The following is a 14,189-nucleotide window of genomic DNA, read 5'->3' on the forward strand; positions in this document are numbered from 1 at the left end:
AAAAAAGTTTCCGCTGATGCTTACGAATGGAGAAAATGATGCGCGCCATGATAAATAAATGCTCGCCATCTTCAAATTGGTGATAGTAAAAATAAAATAAGAGTGGTTCTGAACTGTCAATATATGAGGCTCACACCACTCAAAAAATAAACTTTTTTAAAAATGGTCAAGCAACCAGCTGGTATGATTTCGTATGGATTGACCATATAGTAAAAAATAAAAAAATAAGAAAATACACCAATTTGAAAACAAATAACAAGATATCAAGGTCCCTACCGATTAGGCATAAATAAAACATGAATGTCAGTTGTAATTTATTGCATTAGTAACAGTGAGTCTTAACCTAATTTTTGGCATAATCACCACCGTTGTTCTGGCATTTGTCGTAGCATGGCACTAAATTTTGTATGCCCATGGTATATGTGTCGGACAGCAAAGACTGGAACTATCTCTACCGCAGTGTTGCCCTGCCAGAAATCTCTTCAGTTAAACAAAGAGATGAAAGTCGGTACATTCAAGGCCAGGGCTGTACAGGGAGTGGTCCAAGATCTCTCACCTGAAGTGATGCAAAGGGCCTGTGTGTTCTCAGCTGTATGGGGTTGTGCACATTCGATTGGCCTTCCGTGAATTGTCTGCACCATCGTCTGACCATACACGACGTCCGGTCTGCACACCTCACACAATTGCTGGTGGCTCTGTGCCAAATTCTGAGTGTGCAATGTAGGCTAGGCTCGGTGGGAGACTGTATGACAGCTGCAATCTTTAACCTAGAACTGTCCTAAATCGGCTGCATTGCAACTGTACCAGATTACTGCTACATGCCACTTCTTCCTGCCTGCATGGGTGTGTGTGTATCTCTGACCACCAGTGCTGCGTATAGGCACCATTGGAGCTTTTTTCAGGATGCCCCTCGTATATGAACTTTCAGAAGCTTTTATTATTAGAGTGTTCCTGTTTTAATGTATGGTTAGCTAAATCAGGTACCTATACAATGCAATTCTATAAATTCTTTGCGTTAAATTTCTAATACCTACATACCCTTTTCGACAGCATTAATGGTATAACTGCATGTTGTCAGTTTCACATTACTTCACTTGGATATACTGTACTGAAGCAGGAATCCCATTGATAGTGTAAGGAAATATGACACTTTATTTTGTTCGATTCAATTGTTTCACTTATATGCAAGAGTTAAGTTGTTTGCTTTACAGAGAAGAGAGCTTGATGCATTGAAAAATGAGTCCGCACTCATGGTTCTTGCAAGCAGAGGGTTCCAAACCTCAGTGGAAATATCAACATATAATACCGAGAATGTATAAGGAGACTGATAAATTAGAAATTGTATTTCTTAATTATCACTCTTCACTCTAATTTCATTTAGTCGTAACTTTAAAAATAATCAAGTATTTTATTTTAAACTTACTGCGTATGACAAAATTCCGTAATCCTTCCCTAGCTTGTGAATTGTAATAATTTTCCAAATTCACTATTTTGCAGTTTGAATTCAAATCATAGAGAATAGAGAAATTGAGTCAATTTCATAGAAAATAATATTGGTACTTAACAAATCCATACCTGGATCTGTATGAGTTTATTATTTCCATTTGCAAAAACATCGATTTAGTTTAGTTTGTAATTGTCAGGGAAAAATGTAAATTTTGTCCTGGAAAACCTGGAAAAGTCAGGGAATTTCATTTCTGCTTGTTTGTAGCCACCCTGAATACAGTTTTTCGGGGGACCAAGATGAAAAAACTTAAAATGCTGGAAAATGCAAAATAGAGGAAAATTTTATAACATTTTGCTATGTTGAGACCATCAAAATTGAATATATAACGTGGGAAAATGTAAAATTGGGGTTCCACTGTACCTACAGTGAACATTGTATGCCATCCAAGGTCAATATGATTATATTATGCACCTTTTTTAATGTACTTCCTATATGGTCACAAGCGAAAGATGATTGACGTGGTGTGGGGCAACTGCCCACAGGGACAGGGTGCATTTGCCCTCGAAGGTAGGGGATGACAAGTTGACTTCAGAAGAAGCATGTGAAATATTGAGGGCATGAGAGATACTGACTTTTTAGTGACAATTATGAGCTTGTGTTGTGTGGTTGTATATACATTTAGTGTAAAATTTAACTTTCGATGTTTTTTTTTATTAGGGCTGAGCCGATACTGATGTATCGGTATCAATAAGTATCGGCTGAATTCTTTTCAACGATACCAATGATTTTGAGTAGCTAGAAGAGTGGTCAAGAACAACATTTGTCCTTTTCAAAGGTCTGTTTACCCTTCCTTGTGACAGGTTGGGAGACCAGCACAAGAAGTTCCATGATTTCTCAAGAAAGAATGGATCAAAACCCTCACCCTCCTGGGAAGCAGATGACAAGATGAAAGGCATGAGTGGAGGGAGAGCTGCACTGAAACATGATCTTGAAGGCATGTAACGGCTTGGTGGTTAACACTATATGGAAATAAAAGAGACCATTCATTGCCAATTCTTGCTCGCAACTCTTGGCCATGGATTCAGGTGCCACAGCCTCGTTGGGGTAAGAAATGTGGAAGGTGATTGGAGTTCTTGGGAAAGACAGATGAATGTTGCCATGGAATTTGCTCTTTGTCTACATCCAAGCAGAGAGAAAATTCAATTTCTTGTGAATTTTGTGCTCCTCCCTTCTGTGTGACTGCAGCTATTGCCCGATACCATAGTGACTTGTTTTATTGCAAATGACAGAGAATAATGGATGGCAGGGCATAAACAAAGCTGTGAAATTAGCGTTATTTTAATAACTGTATTTGTGTATATTTTTACATCACTTTTCTCCCTATCCAGGTTGACCCAAACAACAAGAATGCAGTTTACATGAAATTGAAGCAGGGATACGTAACAATCCACCAATTTTTCTATGTAACAGCAACACTTAAAAAAAACTCTTGCAAACATTTAAGAACATATTTTTTTGCATACTCTGGATTTAGAAAGAAGTTCACGTAAACATTTTTTATCGAATGTCGCAAGACATTTTAAAGTGTTATTTATAATTCTACATGAGAATAATTTGGGATTTATTTAATGTCATTATGTGATGTGATGAGTTAGTATGATTCAGTAACTAGCATTTGTTACTTTAAACTGCAATTGTACAAGCATCAGTATCGGTCAGGGTATTGGTATCAGCAAATGGTGGTATTGGCTGAGCTGTATTTTTTTACATGACTTCATAAGTTTTTTATTATTATTTACTGTTATAATGATCTTATATTCCATTTGAAAGCTCCGAGATCCTGCCAGGTAAGTCACCAGGGGAAAAAAAACTTGCAGCGAATGAGTGTTCTGAATTGGAGAGCAGTCACTTTTTTTATATATATACCCAAGAACAATGGTAATATTTGTTTAAATTGCAAAAATAATATTGTCTGAAAGGAGGGGGCAGGGTAATTCACTGTGGTATTGTCACTTGTCCCACGTAGTTACTTCTGCTGCACGAATAACATATTACATTTATCTCTGTGTGAGAAATATATTTTCTCTTTATTTCGTTTAATTTAAAGCAGAGAATACCATTAGGTGTGTGTGTTGCCTAACTCAGAATCAGTGGCATGCACAGCAAACATTGTGGCATTTTACAACACATATGGCAGGAGCATAGACACGCAACCCCAAAAATTTTCTCCCTAAATACCAAAACATGCCCAGATCAAAAAATTCTGGATAAACACCTGGACATAAGCAAAGGGGGAAGTGATTGCTTTGGCTACGCACAGAACACATTAATCTGAGAATCTATGAGTATGTTGTTAATCCACCATTGTTCCATAGTATATAGTTTTCAGGATTATTGATAAAAGTCTCCATTTTACCAATGGAATAGGGCTGGTAAGGCAAAGTTGATTGTAGGTGGCAGCACATCATCCTTGCACTTCAGATGGGCAGTTGTTCTCCCATTTAAATTCATGGGAAGTTAGTGCTGGACATGCTGTTATTATATTAAATTGTATGTTTGATTTTAAAGTGAGAAATTATGTTGGAACACACAGATGAATAATCAGTGCTTTAAAACTAGGATTTTATAAAAGATGATTGTAAACAACAGAAAGATATTGGAACTCAAAAAACTACTTCATAATTCTTCATGATTGTACTTTTATTTGTAGGCATGGAAGTTATTTTATAAAAAAATATCTTCTGTTTCATGTAGGGTATTCATATTTACAGGAATTACAGTACTATGAAATAAGAAAAAAAGGGGGAGAATGTTAATGATAACTAGGGCTCGGAAGTTGAGGAAAAATACTTTTTTTTTTCCTAGTGTCCAAAGACGAGGCCCAACATAATATATGTTCATTTTGGGTCATTGTAGGCCAGAAAAAGGTGGGTTTTATTTGTCCTTTTTTGGCGTTTTTAGGCTTATTTAGCCTTTTTTAGGTCTTAACAGCTTTTTTTTTTTTTTTTGCAACTTCACCTTCTTTCGAGTACGTTTCTACTGCCCATTCTCAATTTGAATCATCATCAGTTCATCACCTCTTAAACATCCTTTCTGTAGTAAAGAAATATATTTGAACCATCCCTGAAACGAGAGAGAAACATTTTTGTACGACTGAAGCAGGTACGGTACAAGGTCCTTTAACCGTAACTTGTCTGGAAGGTCGTTCTGTAAGTGGCAACTTTCTCTTGTTTTGAAGCTTTCAACACGGTGTATACGACCAGACAGCACATGCCTGCTAAGATCTCAAGTCAGATAAGAAGGTGCTGTGCATATTCATTAAATATGTAATTAAAACTGAAGTTATTAATTAATTTGGATCACATTCATACGTCCTTTTTTAGGTCCTTTTTTTGGTATTTTTAAGTCCATTTTTGGCAATTTATAGATCTTCAACTTCCGAGCCCTAATGATAACATTAAATTATTGATGAGGGCATGGTGTAGAATGAGAAATATCATGTGCATAAAACACTTCTTATATTTTGGGGAATTTCTCTGATTCTGACATCCACCTTTAAATTAAACATCTTCAATTGTTATTCTTCCCTAATAGGCAATTTTCCCTTATTACACTGAAGTAAGTGTAATAGCGAGGTTTAAATGACATTAAGGTCAAAATTATTGGATGAAAAGTGGGTAGAAACCATTATTTTTTGTATTTTCCTTCAGTTCGGAAAAGTGAGCAGCTTCAAAATGTAGATCTAACTCCAATCGGCAAATTTCAGCAGCAAATTTCAGCTTAAATGTTTAAGAAATTTACTAAGCAGAAAAAGAACTTGCAACCAGATAAGAACATAACGATATATCAGTTCGTATTTGTGTGTACAAAAATTAATGGAAAATAATAAATGATAAAAAAATTATCAGACTTCGTTTTGCATCAATGGAAACTATCAAACTTTTGGTTTTCTTATAAATCTTGCATTCTAAAATTTATTTTTAATTTATCGAAAAGCTTTTTTAAAATCAAATTTTCTATCTGTGGGTTTCAATGCATAAATATTTTTCTCATTACAGATTTTTCTTAAAAACCAACATCATTAATTTAATAATCCAATTCTAAATAATAATATAAAATGTTGATCAGAAAGGTATAGGCATGGGCGTATTTAAGGGGGGTTAACGGGTCCACCCTCCCCCTTTGGTTCAGTAAAATTGCCAGATTACCTCTTCTATTCGCTATGAACAGAGACTTGTTCGTAAAAACTTCTTCAGACTCATTTTGTTCAAGCGTATAGAATGGGATACGAATGGAAAATATATTAATTTCACACACCAGATGGGATTGCAAAGAAAATGTTTGCAATTTCCTGATAGTTTCAAAATTTGTCTGGAAAATCTCTGAAAACTTCTGATGTTTCGCAAATTCTATAGTGCTACATGTAATTTCTGCTGTGTGTGAACTTATAGTGCGAACATTAGCATTTTATTATAACTTTCAGATATGATTTGTTACCATTCAAGAATTGAGTATTCCTCAGGTTCTAATTTTTTGATAATTTGCAATTGCTCAACTGTTTGATAATCCCGAAGGGTCGATAAATCTTTTCCGAAAGTCTAGATCGGGATGGGAAACTTTCTTTCCGATTTATCCCTATTGGAGATTGTAACTGCATAGTACTTCTACTCTCTCTGGGTTGGGTGGGTGTGGATTAGAAAAAAAATGGTTGGTGAAGGATATGATGGTGCTGATGTAATGAGCATTAAGGGGGTGAGATAGATAATTTCAGAGAAGTGTACATTGTTCATCACATATTTTAACCCTGGCTGTTGGCCATTTCTGTGGAATTTCTGCAATATTGAGACTGTAAAATCAGTTATAATTTTTTCCCCTCAAGTCTTCTCAAAGGAGCCGCCCCTGTGGTGGAGTAGTTAGCACATCAAGCTATGACGCCCAGGTTCGAAACCCAGCATGAGCGTTTGTGGGTGTCCATTCATCATGTCATCACTCATCCCCATCTTCGAAAATTAGCCAAAAGTGGCTCAAAAAGTGAAGTAAAATAAAGGAAATCATTCAATCAATTTTCTCAAAGGAAATTGATTTTAAAAATGCAGTGGAAGATAGCCAGGGAAATACTGTAACGTTCTCAAGTTGTTTGATACAAGATGAACAGAAAAGTATGAATACTAAGTAAGGTGACTGTGAAATTCTATAGGCTACACTAATAATAGAAACTTTACTGTTGTCCATTTTTGGACCATTTTGTAGTAGAAATGAACCCAAGTTTCTCTGAACACAGTCGACACATTGAAAATTGCAACAACGTATTCCAATATGAAATGCCTATTCCTCATTCATTGCAACAGTGTCAAAATGTTGAATGGCCTGGTTGATATTTTTTACATTTTCAAATCTCAATGAAAAATGTGGCAAACGGTAATTAAAAAGACATGACCAGGGTCTGCATTGTAGGCAGTATAAAATTGTGACAAGCTCTTGTACTGAAATATGCACAAATTGTTGGTGACCTTGGCAACACTGCCAGTTTCATCTTCAACATCCGATAATGTCCTCGCAATTCAACGGAAGATTCTAGAGTAATGGACCCTGTACTGTTAAGTGTACACATACATAAAAATATTAAAATAACACCGATTATGTTATTTTCAATTTTGTAGCAAGGAGGAAAAGACTAAAATTCCAATATTGTTTTTTAAAGTGAAGCTGAGATTATCTTTTTCAAAAGCATTTTATGTAGATAAGTTAGAAGTTTGTAGATAGACTTAACTTAATAAATTTTTGGCCTTTCATGTGGTGGCACATTGGATTTTGATAGCCAGATCATACTTAGGGATGCTATACGTCCCAGATTTTCAGGGACAATCCCGGAATGGTATCATTTGCCCTGGTGTCCCAAATAGTTTCTTCGGGATGCACAAATGTCCTAGAATCTGGTGGGATAGAAGAAATTATTAAGACTGTTCTTTCCTGAACTTTTTTTATATTTAAATGTGTGGACGTAATTTTAAAATGCTCATTTTACAAAACAATCCAACTCTACATTGAACCGCTCCCTCTCCATAATACAAGAGTTATCGAGTTAGAAGATGGTACTGCAAACATCTTTGACTTCACAATGGCACTGCCGTCTGCTAGCGGTGCTGAATTTCAGTTACGATTTTCTTCCATTGTATAGTAACCTGCTTATTACAAAGAGAGAGTGCCTATCTGTTCAGTCCGCAGTTTTCAAGTAAAGTTCCCACACAATGTAGGATGTAAATGACAATTATGTTGTACATACATACAACTTTATCGGGTCAAGCACCCCCCCCCCCCTCCATAAGAATCTTCCTGTCAGTAGTGTCCCGGATTTTCAGTTATGAAATATAGGAACCCTAATTGTACCAAAAGTTGACCCCCCCCCCCTTTACGTGAACTATATACGCCCATGGGTATATGTCAATAAAAATCAGCTCAAATTAATTTAATGATATTGGCCTGGCGAAGCTACAATATGCTATATTATTGCATTTGTCCAGTGATTGGTAACTAATTTAAATACAATTTTATATTGTGTCAGTTTTATGATTGCCATAATAATACTTTAAAGGAAAGGTATTTATGAATATATGTTGAGACAGAGTCCTCATCTTGTAAAAAGAAAAAGAATTTACCAGGTCACACACACTACTTCTAATAACCTTGCTTATTTCTAAGTAGCACCAAGGATAATAGGTAATGGGTAGCACCATGACAGCTGAACAGGTAAGCAGCAGAAGGATGTCATCATCTTGGCAAATCACTTTCTACAAGATTCATAGGCCAAATATGTGTATGTGCAAATTATGTAATTTAGTCAATAGACACTGTGCCAACACTAATAAATATTTTGAATTTAGAAACACAGCACTTATTATCATGGACGTACAGCAAATATTGATATGTATGTACAAAGTATGTAATTTAATCAATAGACACTAGTTACAACACAAATATTTTCAATTTTATTAAAACTTGAGTTTTTGAAGGTGAGTTAAACTGGTGAGATTTTTGTTCCTGTTTTCTGTCCGTTACTTTATTAATTCTGGGATGAAAGTTGCAGGCGGTTCCACTCTTGTTTCATTTTATTCAGTTATTGCATAAAATGCAGTTTCACAGAGATAAATGGTAGAAAAACAAGACATTTCATTGATGTGTTATATAAATTTGTTTGCTTTTTTTTTCTTGGTTAATAATGACATTGAGAATGAATGATATGAAATAGATGATAGGACATGCTAAGAACTATGGCCAGACTGTGACCCCTGTCATGTGCTGGCTCATGTAAATTTGGATATTCAGTTGTCATTCTTATCCAGAATTTCAAATTGCTCAATTAAAAGTACTTTCCAGTTCTTTGATGATAACCCATGACTAGTATTTGTGGGAAAGGGCAGTAAGTGAATTCTGGGAACAGAAATCAGCTTGCATAACATAATCCGAGTAAAACTGAAACATATCACTGATTCTTTCAAGAGTTCCTTTATGATTGACTCAATCTTTTGATTCTGAAAATTTCTGATCATTCATGAATACTTTCATGTTGAAAAATATTCAGCTTGGCCACTGACAGTTGCTATGCTTATGTTGTTTGTTTATCCTTTGCTCTCCCCCTTTCCTCTTGGGAAAATTACCTTGTTTGCCCCTCCCTGAAAATCTTGACTCAATCTTTTGATTCTGAAAATTTCTGATCATTCATGAATACTTTCATGTTGAAAAATATTCAGCTTGGCCACTGACAGTTGCTATGCTTATGTTGTTTGTTTATCCTTTGCTCTCCCCCTTTCCTCTTGGGAAAATTACCTTGTTTGCCCCTCCCTGAAAATGTTGCTGACACTCATCTTCATGAAATAAATACTAAGAAAACTTAAATTGCAAATTCCAGGAGAACCTCTGCCTAGTAAAACTGATGTCAGGACCCGGTGCTAGGCCATGGCACGTTGGTTGGGAAGCACAGCTAGAAAATAAGTGTATGCAGGATATTTTTCAGAAGAGCTAGAATTTCAAAAGAGGGATATCACACGTGTACTGTACAGTTATGGGGCCGAGTAATGTAGTTGTGTCTAGTTCAGCTCCCTCTAAAAGTAGAATTATTTCAGATATTAGGTGTGCCAAGTGTTGTAAGACAGTGAGGAATGGTATAATTTGTGATAACTGTGATAAATGGAACCATTTTCGACGTGTCGGGAGTGGACGAGAATGATTTACCAGATGAAAATGTGGAGTGGAATTGTCCGCGTTGCTACACAGATGCCCAAACCGGCAAGATGGCGACCGATTACGCTAGTAAAAATAATGAAGCATCTCTAATGAAGATCATTGAAATATTGGAAAATGACTTACGAGTTCTGAAGATTGAAAATGAAGAGTTAAGGAAGAACACTACTTTTCAAGCCGAAAATGAAGGTAACCTGACCACTCCAAAGCAAGTAAGTCCAAGACAATGGGAAATTGTCCGCTATAAAGCCAGAAAGAACAATCAAATTATTTTTAACAATAGGACATTTCCGGTTCTAAAAAATACATTTGAGCCTCTATCAGGTTTGCCCACTGATATAGAGCAAGAAGAAAAAAGTGAACAACATTCTCTGAGTGAAAAAAACGGAGTACAGACTAAGACCAAAACTAGGTCTATGAACATTTGCATATATTCTGATAGTAAGGGAAGAGGTGTGTATTCCAATATCTTAAGAGATAGTAATCATAAAATTACAAGTATTGTAAAGCCCGGGGCAAAATTCTGTGATGCTACAGCTGAAGCATTAGTAAACAGCTCAGTTGACATTCTAGTTCTGTTAGCAGGAACAAACGATGTTGCCAGAAATGAAACCAAGGATCTTCTGTTTTCCCTAAGAAGTAAACTTCAGGAACTTCAAAGTGCCAGGCAAGTGTGTGTCTTCTCCGTGCCCCGACGACATGATCTGCCGCAGTGGTCCATCATCAACAGAGAAGTAGACAAAGCAAATAGTGAAATGTACAAGATATGTAAGCGTTTTAGAAATGTTCTTTACATAGACATAAGTAATCTAGGAAATAGGTTTCATACTGCACATGGTCTGCATCTTAATAGGTTAGGTAAAAAATTTGTTAGTGATAAGATATTGGAATTAGCAAATAAGTGTGCTCCTTCTGAGCCTATCCCTCTAAGTTTCAATAGTGATACTTTTTTAGATCATTAGGTAGGCCTATGCCTAATACTTCGAAAGATCATCAGAATAATTCAGAAGTCACCCTGGTAGAAGTTATTAGTAGTCTTAGTAGTTTAAATAACAGGCCTATGTCTGATATCCTTGAAGATCATCCAATAAATTCAAAGGTCAAGCTTGTGGAAGTTGTTAGTAGTAGCTTTAATAATCAATATAAGCCTAATGAAATTGTAACTCTTCTCTGGAATATCCAAGGCTTCTCAAATAAATATACCATTGTTGAAGACTATGTCTCTAAATTGAATGCCGATTTCTTATCTATAATTGAGCACTGGCTACGTCCCAGCGAAATTGATCTTTACGGTTTTAAGGGCTACAACTTGAGTAGTAGTTATTGTAGACCCACTAGAAAACATGGAGGATGTGCTATTTTCATCAAGAAAACCTTTTCTCACAGGCCTGTCCACAGTGTAAACAGCATGTCTATTGAAATGGTATTTGAGGTTACGGCATCTTTTCTAGTAGAAATAAACACTATCTTAGTTGCAGTATATAGGCCGAATGTTGAGTGTAAAGATTTTAAATTATTTATTGATAGAATGCACAACCTCTTAGAACATGTGTGTACATTTAATGCTAAGATTATTTTATGTGAAGATTTCAATATTGACTTTAGGTTTGTAAAGAATCTAGAAGGTGTTACGTTAAATAATTTATTTTCCTCGTTCAATGTAGCTATAACTACAACTGAGATTACTAGGCCCAAACTTGGAGGTGGAAGTTGCCTTGATAACATAGTTACTGTTATGGATGGGTTAAATAAAAGCTCAATTGTTAAAACTGTTGTATCTGATCATTGGGCAGTTTTACTTAAGTCTGAGGTTAATTTTCCTAAAGTCTCATCTAAAATTGATACCAAAAACTGCAAGTTAAGGGTGGGACTAATGAAAGAGGAAAATATTTTAAAATTTCACGATGAACTATCACTTGTTAACTGGAAAATTATGTATTGTTCTGTAAATAATACAAATGACAAAGTGAAATTTTTAATGTCTGAAATGTCTAATTCAGCTGAAAGGGCATTTCCTCTAAAGTATGTTGTAGGCAAACTTACTAAACCCAAACCTACAAGGGTTAGAAGTAAAGAAATTGACAAACTCAAAGGAGAATGTGAACGTTTTTTTGACTTTTATATTAGTACTGGTTCAAATGGCATGAAGAACCTGTATATAAATAGTAAGAAGAAATTATATAGATTAGTTAGGGAAACTAGGATTAAGGTTAATGATAATTTTATAAACAACTCCAGTAATAAGTCAAAAGCAATGTGGGATATTGTAAAAAAAGAGAGTAATTCCATACATGTGACCAGAAAAGATTTTAATAACCAACTTGGCGCGTCTGAACTCAACAATTTTTTTATTAATAAAGTTGAAGAAATTCTGAACAAAGTTTCATCTTGCCCAAGTAAAAATGATTCAAGTTTTTATTTAAATGGATTATTAAAACCTACAACTACTTTTAATTTTCATCTTGTTGAAGTAAAAGACATTGAAAGAGCAATCATTAAAATGAGTAGTAGTAGATGTGAGGATATTTATAACTTAAGCTCTATCATATTGAAATATGGAGTAAATTTTATAAAGGAACCTTTAACTCATGTTATAAATTCATGTATTATTGGGTGTGTTTTCCCTGAAGATTTCAAGCTTGTAAAAGTGATACCCATATTTAAAAAGGGTAATAAGTCTTTTCCTGATAGTTACAGACCTATTTCGTTGGTTCCAGTCATATCAAAAGTTTTTGAGATTGTCCTAAATAATCAGATTGTTGATTATTTTGAACAAAATAAGTTATTTAGTAACTCTCAATTTGGCTATAGAACTGGGCTAGGTACAGTTAAGGCTGCTGTCTCATTCTTGAAAAATTGTATATTAGGGTTAGACAGTAAGAAAGTTGTTATAATGTGAAACTATATGATTTGTCCAAAGCATTCGATACTGTATCTCACTCTCTTCTGCTAAAAAAGTTAATATTTTATGGTTTTGAGGATGGAGCGCTGTCACTTTTGCAATCATATTTAAGTGGGAGATCTCAGAGAGTAGTTTTTGAAGAAATGGAGTCAAACTTGTTACCTGTTAAACATGGAGTACCTCAAGGATCTATTCTGGGTCCTATTCTTTTTATTATTTACATAAATGATCTGCCATATAACATTTCAACACCCTTGGTCAGTAGTTACCTATTTGCTGATGATATCAATATCTGTTTGAACTCTGATTCTAATAATCTCTTAAGGTCCTCATTAAAATCTACTTCCGATATTGTACAGGACTGGTGTACTGCTAACTTGCTTTGTATAAACACTGATAAGATCCAAAACCTGGAACTTACATATAATAGTAATAATCATAATACAGGGCATGAAAAGAATTCTGTCACCTTTTTGGGATTCTTAATAGATCATCATTTGGAATGGGAGGATGATATCAGTAGAGTTGAATCCAGAGTTAGCAAAGGGGTTTATTTAATACGTAGGTTAAGATTGTGTGTAAGCTTGAAGGTTCTAAAAATTGTTTATTATGCACAGATACACAGTCACTTAAGCTATGGTACCTTACTTTGGGGTCATCAGCCTTCAATAAAAAGGTTATTAAAAATGCAAAAAATATGTGTAAGATTAATGTGTGGTCTTCCAAGCCGTGGCCACTGTAAGTTAAGTTTTGTTAGACTAGGTATTATGACAGCTCCTGCTATATTTATATTCCAATGCCTACTCTATATAAAAGAGAACATTCACAGTTATGAGGAGTTAGGGTGTTCACATGCCTATCAAACCAGAAATAGGGATTGTTTAGGATTGTTTAGATGTAATTACAAGAAGACACAAAAAACCTTCTGCTACATGTCAGTTAAGTTTCACAATGTTCTCCCTCTGTCTTTAAGGCAACTGCCCTTTTTAGAATTCAAAAGAAAAGTACAAAAAATATTAACCGAAAACTGTATATATAGAGTAGAAGAATTCTTTGAAATTAATTGTATTAGGTAAAATAGTTATGATTGGAAAACAATAATGTTAACTACTAAATTTATGTAAGTGGTGTTACTTTTCTAAAATGCTTTTTGGATGTTTTTTTTGTAAGATCTATAGATACTTTATATGTATATTTCTGACGATTGTAATACATGTGATGTTCTCACATGTTTCTACAATAAAAATTATTATTATTATTATTATTATTTGGATCCACGATGAAATATTTCGTAATTATAATTTTTAACCACCACCACCATTTAACAAAAATGTTAATGGGGCACCGTTTTCTTCTCTGTGTTATTTACTGCTTTCATTTAAAACTATTTTCTCAAAATTTCGGAGCGGGCCTGTAAACCTATCAGCTCCTCACTGCGTACGCCAGTGTATCCCTTTATATCGTTTTAACGTCATGTTTATACTTTTCCGTAATCCAGTGATTTTTTAGTCGGGAAATTTTCCATTTAATTTATTTCATTTCTGAAATAAAAGCTAACAATTTCTGAGAATGAGAAGTTTCAGACAGAAAGCATCCAGATTT

The sequence above is a fragment of the Lepisma saccharinum genome, chromosome 10 (genome assembly GCF_977018435.1).
Source record: "Lepisma saccharinum chromosome 10, izLepSacc3.1, whole genome shotgun sequence".
Lineage (NCBI taxonomy): Eukaryota > Metazoa > Arthropoda > Insecta > Zygentoma > Lepismatidae > Lepisma > Lepisma saccharinum.